Here is a 14,021-nt window from a genome sequence, read left to right on the forward strand (position 1 = left end):
CTTGACAGATCACTTGCTCTCTCGCTCTATCTCTCTCTCAAATACTTTTTTAAATATCAGATTTCTTAAAAAAAGATAAAAACTAAACTAAATGTGTTGAAGTTTGCCTTAGTAATCTTACCCTGCAATCTTCAACCATAAACCAATGCCAATGGTTTCCTGGCTGCTCTATAACAAAATACTCAAAAGACTCTGACTTCAGATTATACGACAGCATCTGAGGGATCCTATATCTCTTTGAGAAAGATTCACAAAGACAAACTATGCCCAGGTGATCCTTTCTTTTACCAAGCTGTACTCACAGCTGGAAATGTACTGAGAAAAGTGGGCAGAACAGTCCAAAGCCCTGTTTCAGAGTAGGGTTCTCTGCACTGCATTGTAGCTGAGCTCCAGGCTGCCCAGCCCCTAATCTATTCTGCCCATCCTCTGTCCGTGCCTCTTGACAATTCTCAACATTGCCCCTGGAAGTCCTGTGGTGTGTCAAGATGAGGACTCATCAAACGCAAGGTCCCTTCCTGGCATCATCGTTTAGAATTGGCCTCATCTTGAACACAGCAGCACCAATTTTAGAAGTTTACAATGCCAGGACAGATGGCAAAGCTCTGCCTGTCACCTGGCTGTGGGTACCACAAGGAAAATGCAGACTTCTGAATAATAAATGAAACTGCTGGTTAGATGCACTCTCAGTAGTCTCATGTGTCCTCTCCTAGACACACATTATACACCACAATACACCAGCAGGTTCTTAGATCATAGCTATCAGGTGCTAGGGCAAGGTGACATGTGTTAGCTCATTTATCTTCCACACCCACCCGTGAGGTCCACACAGACCAGCCAATGGCAGTCTAGAAATGTTAGGCCACTTGTTCATTATCTGATAGCTAGTTTGTGCCAAATGATCTGTCACTCTTAACTCTTGACAGTCAGTCGAAAATCCATGAGAAGATGGGGTAATCAACATCTAAGTCTTCAGCATGGACCAGTGAAGCTATTTCTATCAAAGGACCACTGCACTCCCAGATGGATGCTATTGCACAACCCATTCCAGCTATGGGTTTGTCCTGCCTGTTGTGCTCACTTTTACATTTCTTAAAAGCAGCCCTCTGCTAGAGGAACAGCCCACTACACCAACTGAATTGTGGCAGCAGGAGTTATCCAAGATGAGCAAATCAAGATTTCTTGATCTGATCCTTGGTCCCCATTCTGAAGACAGGCAGTATTCTGGCTCACTACCAGAAAGCATTCCTATCCAAGAGTGCACATGTGTAATGAAGCAAAAAGAATACAGAGACTAACACCCAATACTTCAGTGTTTCCATGAGGGAATTCTTTCCTGGTATATCTTTGGAAATTTATCTGTTCTTCAGAATCTCAAAAACTTAAGAAGAGTCAGCCAAGACACTGGGAAAACTGGGAAAAAATACAGCAATTACCTTGTGATGAGAAATAAAGCTTAGCAATCAATATAGAGACATTACTGGTTTAAAAGAATCCAACGGCATCAAGTAGAGAATAAGAACAGGAACAAACAACACATGCAGCTGAAGATTAAGGCTGATGTTTCCTGGACCTGGGAGAGGCAGATGGAGGAGGGAAGTCATCCTTGTCCAATCAGCCAGTATTGCCTTTAGCTTGTTGCCCTATTATAAGCGCATGTTTGTAGCCCTGTTTGGCAGCAACAGTAAGTCATTTTTGAAAAACAAAGGTAATATTTAATAAATATGTACACATATACACTTTATAAAAATCCTATAATGGTATCCTAAAAACTAAAAATTGGGGCAAACAAAATAGTTCTTAAATTTCCAGTTTCAATTTCAAATACTACCCAATAATGTTGCTGGCATTCTCAAGCACTTGAATCTTTGCTATAGGCTGCAGTTATTTGCAAACACTCCTGAACCTGATGTTTCTTATTTATTAAACACATTCTTTTAGATATCCAGGATAATAAATAAACATCATGAAGAATGTTTAAATATTTTTCAGAATAATTTAGGATCTGAGCAATTCCCAAAGAATTCCTGTGAGCTGTGACTTCTCATTTCCAAAGATAAACACCTGTTAAAAATTTGAGACACTGGAATTTTTATTATTTTTAATTTATTTGAGAAGCAGAGCAAGAGAGAGTTTCCATCTGCTGGTTCATTCCGCAAATACCTGCAATGGCTGGGGTTGGGTCTGGTGGAAGTCAGGAGTGGGGAACTCAATCCAGTCTGTCACAAAGCTGGCAAGGATCCAACAGCTTGAGCCATCACTGCTGCCTCCCAGGCTCCACACTGGTCAAAGGCTGGAGTCAGGAGCTACAGCCAGGAATCGAACCCAGGCACTATGATGTAGAAGGCATCTTAAGTGTCAGAGTAAACTTATCTCATGCAGCCTTGCACCCTCTCCCCTATTAGACTTTCACAGGCTACCCACTTACTTGTATACCTATATGTAAAAGTAAGGCAAAAAAAGATATACATGTATTGCAAAAAAAAAAAAGTAGTTTAAATGAAAATTTAACAAAAGAGTTTTACTATTACAGAAGACTATTGTCTGTACATTTTAAGGAATTTCCTCATTTTTAAAAGCAACCCACTCCCAAAGTTCACTGATTTAAAGTTCTTCCTTATGCAGCTACTGCACCAAAAAACTAAACAGTCAACAAAACAGATTATCTTTGTGGAAAAAAAAAAAAAAAAAACCATGCCCATCTTTTCCCAACCCATTCAGTGTTAGTCTATGTGTTATCAACATGTGGTCTTATTCAGTTTTCATTTCGTTTTGTTTTATCAATAAATCCAAGTTGTTTTTTTTTTTTTTTAAAGGGATGTGCTGATGAAACTTCTTTAAAGAAACAAACAGCAGCCTTCACAAGACAATCAGCAAGGGCAGCAGCAGGAAGGACTCACTCTGACCCCAAACACCCCCACCCGCAGGGGCCTGGCATGTGCGGTGCAGGTAGAAGGACTTGGTTTTCATTCTGCAGAAAACAGGAAGTCCTTGGAAGACTGGTATGACATGCCCAAGACAGTGCTTCTGGACAAAAAGTTTACCTCTTTTGGATGGGATGATATTGTCATCTGTCAGTCAACTGTTGGCCCATTACCAAAAGCACCTCTCTACAAACCACTTTTATGTTTTTAACTGATTTTTGCCTATGGGGAAAGAGGCTGTAATACAATATGGTATAAATTGCTGAGAAATGGTAGACCAGATGGAAGCCAAAACTCAGGGGAATAAAGTGTGTGTGTGGACAAGTCACTGAAGCTCTCTGAACCTCAGTTTTCTCATCTGTAAAATGGGGGTTAAAATACCACATAAATGGGCACAAAATGCAATCACATAAACACTAGCTCGTGAAAGGTTAGCTCATATGCTCATCATCACCACCACCCCTACAACCATCACCATCATTCTCATTACCATCACGGCCACCACCAATAGGAGTAGTAATGTGGAACCACCAGAGCAGACTTCCCCATCATTTCCTGAAACCCCATTTCACAGACAGATCCTTAGCATTTATCACAGAATTCCTCAACATGTCCTTCTCCAGCAGAGAGGAAACCCAGTCAGGACCAGGCTCTGAACTGAGGGTGCTGACAAAGAAGACAAATTAAGTGTTCATTCAAGTACAATGACAGACCCCAGAAAGTTTAAATTGATGGAACACCCTTTGTGTTATCCCAGTGTTCCTCACAGATGCTGATCCATCCCATTTGGACCCCTTTACAAATGGCAGCTGCCAATAAATATCCTTGATTAAATCCACCTGAAGAAAACTGTTCAGAAATGGGCAGATCCCGTGCTTCTCCGAGGACCAAGTCTAGATCATTCAGCCTTACTCGGTTCATCTTTTACCTCCTAACATATTCTCTAGGAGTAATCCTCCTCTTTAGAAGTTCCTCTCTTGGGTTTTAGAGAACTTTTTGGCTTGAACTCTTTCTAAAATTAAAGCCAACTGCTGTTGCTCTCAGATGCAGTGATATTTCACTCTGGCCAAAGCTGACTATCACAGACACATCCCAAACCACATAAGTTCTTATTGTTTAAACTGTCTTAAGCAGCTGTTAAAACATACCCTAAGATATCAAAGCCACTCTAATTAACTTCCTGCTTCTCTGGGACTTCAAAGTCTTTCAAAAAGTTTTAAATAGAGTTTTTATAGAGAATTTGACCTAATATTTAAAGAAAATTTTGCAAGCCTGCCCAAGAGACTCCAACTTCTCCCTCCCTGATCTCCTCCCGCTCCCTCCCTACCCGGCAGAATCTTAAGAGTTCTGTGATGAGCTATGAGAATTGAGGAGGGAATTTATTAATCTGCCATAACCAAAAAGGTAAATCTCTTCACCCGCATCCTCACTGTTTCTCAGGATGCTTGTAGATGTCCTGTCTGAATGGACTTCCCTGCCTCAAGCCTTCTCATGAGATGCTGGCTACCCTATGTTCATCCTTCAAGACGCAACTCCAGTACATCTCTGGGAAGTGCCCCTCGCTCTCCCTTCTCTGGCACCCACACAATCCCCACATCTCTTCTCAGCTCTCATCATGATAAATTGGAATGTAACCGTTTATGTGTCTGTCTCCCCGTCTAGACTGTGAAGTTCATAGGGCAGGGACTGTTTTGTATTAAGCACTGGGCTCCCACAGCCAAGCACAGGGTTCTGCATATCCATGGGCAGGGCTCAATAGATGTCTGATAAACGACTGAGTCCCAACACATTCTGGGGGAGGTTACGTTGTGTTTTTAACATATGCATTCCATGTTGATTTTGATCTCTATCCCCAGGCTTTCTATAAATCCTATATTAAAGACATTACACAAGGGAATCATTGTTCTAAGTCACACTATTATATAAGTTAGTCAAAACTTTTAAACAAGGCAAAAACAGAGGGGGGCGGCACCCCTTTCCAAGGCCACTCAAGGATTTGCTAAGAGATTTTCTAAGATGTACTTCATTCATCTCATCTGCTATTGACTAAGTGTTCTTGACTTATTAAAGTCACCTGTTATCTTGCAGATCTTTGTCCCATAAAGATACAATTTCTGCCTGGTAGAAGAGATAATCCCAAAGATTTATGTCCTTTTGGCCAGTCATCAGTTTATAATAATCCAGCCATCTTTTCCCAACTTTTTAAATTAGTATTATTAAATTGCCTGTAAATATCCTCACTTCTTAGTTCCTGAATAGATAATAATCTCTCACTGGTTCTTTCTTCAATTAATGAGTTAAGTAAAATCTTGGACTCACATTTCCTTTACATTTCTCTTTCTTTTTAATAATTTTTTTTTATAGTCTCGAGTGCTAATACAAAACCAAAAGGTCAACAGCGCAGGTCACATGCAGCATCAGAGTGCCTGGCTGGCAATGCCAAGAACCTGGCTCCACTAGAAACTTACTATAACCTCCCTTGTACTTACACACCAAATGGGATCACATCCTGTGTCTTCCCAGGGCTACTGACATGATGCAATGGGACAACTAATGTAAAGAACTCTGGAAAAATCTAACATACCAATCTGCCACAAAACACATCTTGTAAAGAAAAGCCATGGTCTCCCCCAGGAAACGATGGTGGAGAAGGAACCTAGAGTGAAAACAGACAGGAAGGAGCTGCTGCCACCCTCTAGAGAAAATCACTATCACCTTTTGTCTGGTCATCAGCAAGAACTTTCTAAAGCTTCCACTCTTGCCTCTGTCCCCATCCATTCTCCACACAGCAGCTGGTGTTCTTTCAAAACTAGGAAGCTCACGTCATGCCCCTGCTTCAAGCCTTCCAGGGACTTTCCAACACCAGGATAAAATTTAACCTCCTGGTGGTATTTTTTTTTTTTTTTTTTTTTTTTTTTTTGGCCCACAGGGCACTATCTGATCCAGCCCTGCATCTAACTCTGCAAATTCATCTCAGGCCTTTCTCATCCTTGCTTTCCTTCCTCTGCCTACAGAGATGTCATTAGTTCCTCAGATGCATTTTGCTTTCTTACCCCAGAATGTTTGCACTTGCTACTTGCTGCTGCTTCTTCCTGAAAATCTCATCCTACTTTCTTTACTTGGCTTCTTTTTTTTTTTTTTTTTTAGAATATTGAGTGGATATTTAACAATGGTAAAGAATTATGTTAATCTTTTTTTTTTAATTTAGCTTCTTTTGATGTTAACTAAAATTGTACCCTCCCAGGAAGACCATTCCTGCTCACCCTTTCAAAAACATATCTTACAGAATTCCAGGGCTTAATAATAGGGATAAGTTCTGAGAAAATGAATTAGAAGATTTTGACATCAAAGTGATGATCATAAAGTGATCTGCCACAAACCTAGATGGCATGACCTATAACATACCTAGGTTTTATACATATTATATAAATGCAATTAGCCCAAGGGCCATGATGAACAAAACAGCAAAAGGTCAGGGGCATGCATTGTTTGGCCTAGAGGTGTAGACACCCTTGTCCCCTATCAGTGTACCTGTGTTCAATATCCTGCTCCTGATGCCAGCTTCCTGCTGATGTAGACCCTGGAAAAAGCAGTCAGTAACTGGGTTCCTGCCACCCACATAGGAGACCTGGATTGAGGTCCTGACTTCCACTCTCAGCTGCAGAACCAGTACATGAGAGCTCTCTCTGTCTCCTCTCTGTCTCTCTCTCTCTCTCTCTCTCATAAGTGAAATTAAAAAAAAAAAAAAAAACACAAGATAAAATCAAACACAAGATGCATTTGAGACACAGAATAAACACGAGACATAGGTGGCTCCTGCCGGCACAACACAGTCACTGTTTTACAATATACTTTTTTTTAATCAGTGGGAGTACACTCTAAAATAATGATAAAAAGTATAATACAGCAAATACATAAGCCGGTAATGTAGTTGTGTAATATCACTATCAAGCATTATGTGCTATACATAATTGTATATGCTGTGCTTTCATACACCCGGCAGACCAGCAGGCTTATTTATACCAGCATCACCACAAACACATGAGCGATGCCTGGTGCTACCACCTGAGGATGGCCGCAGTGTCACTAGGCAACAGGAATTCTTCAGCTCCACTATCAGGTTATGGGACAGCTGTTACATACACGGTCTGTCAAGGGCTGGCATGCTGTTACATGTCACAAGGCCATTATTCTCTCTGGGCACCGCATTCCTTTCTTTCCAAGCACTCCTAAAGATGTGACTATATTGTCCTGTCTGCCTCTGCTCTCAGGCTGTAGGTGCCACCACCAGCAGATGCTGAGGCTCATGTTCATCCTCATGCTTGGCACTTAGTAGGTGCTTAATACATACCTGTTGAATAAGTGAAGGTAAAACTGCAAGCCAACCAGTTGGCTCAAGAAAAGCGGGCCCACCCAGTCTACACACAAGTCTGAACAACACAGAGGATGTGAGATTCAAGGAGAGGCAACTAGATGTGTCCTCAAGCCTCCGTAAGCATCCTTGCCCAGCAGAGAGGGAGAGGAAGCACAAAGTAAAGAGTATACGTGTCTCTAAAGATACTGAGAAGTAAACCTCGCAAGCTTACAAGCCATCGACCCAGAGCTGCCCTCAAGAACAGGGCTGCTTAGAGAGGCTGTGCTCCAGGGACAAGTCGCAACAGGCCTCCTCCCCAGCGCATCCTTTCCTAACGCCAAAGATACCGAATCTAGTCCTGAGAAAAGCCCTTCCTACAGAGAATTAAATGCTACCCAGAAACACGGCTGCCTCTCTACCCGAGGGCTGGTTTTGAAGCAGATGAAAGAAACAACCAACTGGAATTCAAGAATGTTTCAACAGCAAGATGGGCAGAGCGCCTCCCAGGCCGGCCTGCAGGACTCCGCCCGCCCGGGCTTGCTGCGGGGTATCCGATTACACAGCTCCTCTCCCCAAGCCAGTTTCTTAATCAGAGCCCAAGGGCAGGGCTCCCTTTCCAGGGGCTTCAGGTTTTACAATTTCTGTGATTGCTCATCCTAGTCACTCCAAGGCTCCCACCCCTTCAGATGGCATCGGCATGGTATGACTTGGCCCCACCTCCTTTGCAAAGACCCCTTCCACGGCCCTGCTCCCTCCTCAAAAGCTGTTGGCCCTTGGTGGGCTTGTCTCATGTTTCCTATCAAGGATATCAAACAGCAGCAAAAGAGGCTATGGCAGCAAAAAATTTCCTGGAAAGGTGTCTGATGGGAGAAAGGCCACAATCGACCCCCTTCACCCTGTGGCTGGCCCCCACCACTTTTGTCTTGAGATCAGAAGCTTCTGGAAACTGCCCCTGGAAGTCCTTCCCATCAAAGGCTTGGGGCCAATTGCACTGCTGAGGCAGGGATGCCAACAAGGCTGTCTGGCTTTGGGGGTGACTATTACGTTACAACTCATGATAGACTCATTACAGGAGCTCTGGCAGAAAATGCTTGTCTTCATTTTTCAGGTGCAAAAAGCCTTTTGTCCACACCCACCCACTTGCCATGGGCAATCAGAGGCCATGCTACAGGCTTCCAGGCCAGGACCTGGCCCCTGTCATCCTGCTTACCCAAGCCCTTAAGTCCTAAGTCAGGAATCCAAATGGAAGAGTTGCTCTTATCAATCTGAAGGCTTTGAATCTAAGAAGCTGTTCTTCCCCCAAACAAATTAAACCCTCTAAACATCTTAAAACTCAGAAAACTACACATGTGAACTTGTTGCCATGCTTTGTTTAATTTTTTTTCCCTCAGAAATATTCTTGTGGCCAAAAATAGAACATTTTCCATTCTGGGGAACAAGCAGCATCCATGGGAATTAAAGTAGTGCTTCATGCTTCTCCAGAAAATTCCTACCAGACAAACACACACACATACACACAAAGCTGCTCGCAGAGCTAAAGAGCTGGTTTTTGTAGGTATGGTGGTGATCAAGAGCCGAACAGCCTCTGTTTATTTTCTATCCAATAAAAATACCAGAGAAAAGCAGAGGGGCACCTCAAGAATGCTTTGTATGAAAAATAACCTCATCTAGTGTAGTCCAACCCTCCTCCCACCCACCATCTTCCCAGAACTCTTCCTAAGACTTTCCTCTGAAATTTCAAAGCTTTCTCAAGTATAAAGTTCATGCCCTTTATTCTACTAAGTTACTATCAGCTGATTAGGCATGAGATCTCGCTAAACTTACTCCTTCAATAGAATCAGAAATGGCAAGTTCAGGAAAATGTTCTCAGTTTTCAATACTGTATGCATGAATGAGTAATGTCAAATTTGGGTAAAATGTCAGAATCACAGTAATTCAGAAATAATACTACTAGCACAAGATAGGGGAGTGTCTTGCATATACTTAACCAATGTTGGTTATTTTCAGCATGTCAGTAACCCTCTTTAATGGACTTCATGGCTACAGCGATACTTCGAATGTTTATATTTGAACATGCAACTCACTGAACATCCTCCACTTCTATGAGGTCTGCAGTGGCTATGTTCTTATATGCAGCGGGTAAGAATTTAATTACTGTTAAGAAAAATGAGACATCCTTTAAAATAACTGGATTTATCACTAACAGAATTATGAAAAAATAGCGATGGAATGGTAGAGTGAAGGAAAGACCAAGAAATGGGGGTAAAAAGCATAAAATAAGGAGAAAAAAGGAAATAGGAGACAAAAAAATTGGAATGCCAGACACTAACATTGGTGGGTGGAACAGAAGCAGGTGGATTGACCCAAGATGGGGAGGGGGAGGGAAGCATGAGAAAGCATGGCAAGAGGGAGAAATAGAGGAAGAGAAGGAGAGGGGAGGGTAGCATTATAATCTAATAGTTAACAATCAGTTATTTACCATCTGGATTACATTGGACCAGTTGTTATGCTGGGCCTCAATTACCTCAGGTATTAAATGGAGCTAATAGCATCCCATGGGGACACAGGTGGATATATGAGTTAATATATAAGATACTCAGAACAGTGCCTTGTGCTGAATGAACATTCAGCAAATATTGGCTATTATTATTACTGAAAGACAAATAGTAAAAGGGTTGAAATTTATTAGAAGGTAGAACCCCTGGGAGGTCATTAGGATTAGATAAGGTCATGATTCAATCTTGGTGGCTTTGTAAGAAGGAGAGAGATCAGACATACAGAGACATGTGCCCCAACTTGGGACACTGCCATGTAGAAGGCCCATCACCAGATACAACCCCTTGACCATGAACCTCTACAGCCATGACCCAAAATTAACACGTTTCCTTTAAAAATTACTCAACATGTGATATTGTGTCATTAGCAACAGAAAATGAACTAAGACAGTCGGCCTCTGTACACTGTATGAGAAGGAATTCATAGATGCCAATTTGTCACCACCTCTTTTCAATTTCAATACTTCACTCATTCAGCAAACACTGTCCAGACAACTCTCAAAGCCTGCACACACACAGTCTTGTTTTGGCTCATCTTTATAGCATCAAACTTCAACCTCTTCCACAAACCTCACCATTTGGTAGCTGCACCAGGGCAATTATTCAATCGATATTCTTTGCTCCTATGATACTGCCCTTCTGGGTTTGCTCAGGTTGTCTGCTCAGCCCAGAATTCCCTTTCCTATTTCCTTAGTCTACAGTTATTAGTCATCTGTCTAGGCCAAATGTTGTGTTGGGTGTTGTTCCCTCTCTTTCTCCTCCACCGTCCAGTAGAATGAACTCTCCTTCCCCAAGTCCCCTTGACATACATGCAAAATACATACACCTTGTCACAAGTTGAACTGTGTTCTCCAAAGATGACATTTTGGATTTCTGAATGCTTGTGTGTATGACCTTATTTGGAAACGGGACTTTCATAGAGGTAGTCAAGTTAAAACGAGGTCGTGAGAGTAGGCTGTAATCTCACTGGTATCCTTATTCGAAGCGGAAATAGGAACACAGAAACCAACTTGCACATGGAGGTGGGGGGACTTGAGTGATAAATCTACAAACCCAAATTTTCTAGCGGCCAGAAGCTGAAAGAGAAGCACAGACCCAATTTTCCCTTCCAGCCCTTGAAAGGAACATCTAGCCTCCGGAGCTGTGAGATGGTAACTTGCTGTCATTTAGTGCCACCCAGTTTGGGACAGTCAGTAACAGCAGCCTCAGGAAACACACACCTCAACCACAGCATGTACACTTGGTCTCCACAAAAGAGCCTGGAGGCTGAGGCCGGTTACATCACCTGACAGGTAAAAGGCTTCGTCCATCTTTCCTAGGTAAGCTTTTAAAAGTCCACATTCTACAGCAAAGGTTGACAAACCCCTGGCTTGTGGGCCAGATCTAGCCTGTTGCCTGTTCTGGTAAATAAAGTTTTATTGGAACACAGCCACACTCGTTCGTTTGTTTTGTCTGTGGCTGATTTCACGCCATAACCGCAGAGTCAAGTAGTTGCAACAGAGACCATATGGCCCACAAAGCCTTAAATATTTACTCTCTGGCCCTTTACCAGAAAATTTTACTGACCCCTGATCTAGAAGAAAAGAAACCAAAATAAAGCACAGCAATAGAATAGAATGAGTTCTATAACATCGCAGAGATAGGTGCCAACAATGGCATGATGGGTTGAATCAGGTTTTACAGAGATAGTAACATATGAAGTGAGAGAGATACTACTTGGAAAAGGCAACAATCATACTTTATTCACTGGATTGTGTCATCTGAACCAGTAAGTTGTGCACTCGAGTTGCAGAGTGGTAAAGAGTTGTAGAGTGGTAGAGCCAATGAAGGGGAAATAAGGACAAGTTCTCTGCACAGTGAGCTGGACTAGCCAGTGGCATATCCAGGAGGAAATGTCCACTCACTAGGCCCTGCTGAACAGTCAGATACATAGATTTGGGTCTTAACACAACAAAGATGAAGCTTTCAGCGATAGAAGAGTGTTGCTCAGGAAAACAATGGAAAATAAGAAGACAAATTTGCACAGGAAACCCAGGGAAACGTTAGAATACTAATGCTAGGCTCAGAAGAGGATGAGCCTGGGAAGTTTTTGATGGAGAGCAGAGAAAGGCAGAAAGTAGAGTGGTGTCCTGAAGGCGCTCGGAAGTAGGGTCCAGCAGAGTCAAATGCTGCCAGAGGCCAGGAGATTTAGCAACCAAGAGTTCATGTGGCCTGGGGACAGTAATTTCAACTCCTCATCACTGGAACAAATGCTTGCTCAATCTGAATCATAAGGAAGAGGATACTTTGATTATCATCAAGAGAAACAATAAAAAGTGGAAGAAAAGGGTTAAAGAAAGAAAAAAGGTGAGAAAAACACAAAAATTGAAGAGATTGGGCTGCAATGAATCCTTCATCCAAAAATATAAATGTTACTCTCTTTTTATATAAACTCTATCTTTTGTCTTAATTCAACAGGGCTGACCTAAAAAAAAAAAAAAAGAAGAAGAAGAAGGAAATCCTGCCAATTGAGACAACACGAATGAATTTGTGCTAAGTGAAGTAAGCCAGACACAGAAAGCAATACTTCATGCTCTCACCTATATGTGGAATATAAAAAAACTGAACTCATTGAAACAGCAGAAAGGTGGTTGCCAAGGGTGGGAGATGGGGAAGGGAAAAGGTTGTCAAAGTGTACAAAATTTCAGTTTTAAGATGAATAAACTCTGGAGATCTAATGCACAATCTGGTAACTATAGTTGACAATGCACTATAAATCTGAAGTTTACTAAGAGAGTAGGTATAAGTGTTCTCACCACACACACACACACACACACACACACACAAAGGCAAAGGTGAAGGCTGTGTTAATTGTAGTAATCACTTCACTATATATGTTTATCAAAACATTGCATTGTACACCTTAAATATACACAATTTTTATGTTAATTATGCCTCAATTAAGCTGAGAGGGGAAATAAATTCAGCAGGGCTGAAAATTAATCAACTGCATATGATCCATTCCTTTAGACAGCCCAGTCAATTCAACAATTTACTTAAAGCCTATTAACAGATTTCAAAGCAATCCCAGCTACAGGTTATCAACTGCTTGCCCTGTGCAGAATAAAACACAATCTGAGTGTTTTCAGATAAGGCAACTGAGGCTCAGAAAGGCCACACAACTACACACCATGCTGGGAAGGAGCAAGAGCAGGGGGCCCCCCGAGAAGGAACGCTATCCACATCAATATTTATTGAATACCTCCTCTCTGCCAGCAAGTCTTACTCTATGAACTTTACATACTCTGGCTCATTTAAATCTCATAACATATGGAAAAGAGGGTGGTAAGAAAATGAACTTGGAGGTGTTCAATATCATGTCAGAGCTCAGAACTTAGTGAAAACTTCTTGGTTCTCCAAAGAAATCTCTCCGAATTCAGAAATAAAGTACAGAGCTTTTTGAAGGTAAGAGCAGTCAAAGCCAGTGCTAAAATAAAACAGTAATTCCTGCCACCTTCTAAGACGTTTCCAAAGAGTTCCTCTGACGTTGAGTAGAGGAAAACAACCGATCAGCTCCTGCAGCTGCATTCCCAGATTAGGGAACTGTCCCCAAAGAGGTGGCAATGGCTTCAGGCTCCTCCTCCGTGTAATAAACGAGGGGGCCTCATGGCCCTAAACTCCCATCCAGAATTCAAAGTCAGTGTTCCCAGACACATGATGGAGTCTAGTAGGCAGAAAGACTCCTATAAGTGCTTATTTTACATAAGCAGTTCAACTGAGATTAGGAAAGATCCCAGTAAAGAATTTTTTCAGAATGCTCCAATTGTCAAAAAAAAAAAAAAAAAAAATCACTCCCCTGTTTTGCAAATCCTCACTTACCTGCCTTCCACAGTTCCTGCTGTACCTGTACAAGGCTGCTGAATCAGGCTCTCTCCCTGCTCTCTTTCATGGATTCATTCCACAAACAAAATTCCTTCTCTGAAATGTGAGTGATCCTTTTAGACAGGAAGGGATCTTGAAATAATTGAGCGTGCTAAAAAACAAAATGAAAGGCTCCTTAAGAGCAATCAATGTTCATAACATCTGATGGAAAACAAGAAAATAGATTACTTGTTCTTTATCATGGTTCTAATTAAGGATTAGCATTCTTTGTTGTTGACTAGGATAAAATAAAACCCTCATACTCTGCTGGTAGAAGTTCTCACTGCTTCT

The 14,021-nt window shown here is 41.8% G+C and overlaps 1 long non-coding RNA gene across 1 annotated transcript in view; it reads right to left on the reverse strand.

Annotated features, from left to right (window-relative positions):
- LOC149121978 (uncharacterized) overlaps positions 1 to 14,021 on the reverse strand; it is a 412,421-nt gene extending 398,400 nt beyond the window's left edge. The window contains exon 1 of the long non-coding RNA XR_016222174.1: positions 13,689 to 14,021. This is a non-coding gene — a long non-coding RNA (uncharacterized LOC149121978). The remainder of the gene's footprint in view (positions 1 to 13,688) is intronic.

The sequence above is a fragment of the Oryctolagus cuniculus genome, chromosome 15 (genome assembly GCF_051225735.1).
Source record: "Oryctolagus cuniculus isolate XC-2025 breed Fujian yellow rabbit chromosome 15, ASM5122573v1, whole genome shotgun sequence".
NCBI classification, from domain to species: Eukaryota; Metazoa; Chordata; class Mammalia; order Lagomorpha; family Leporidae; genus Oryctolagus; species Oryctolagus cuniculus.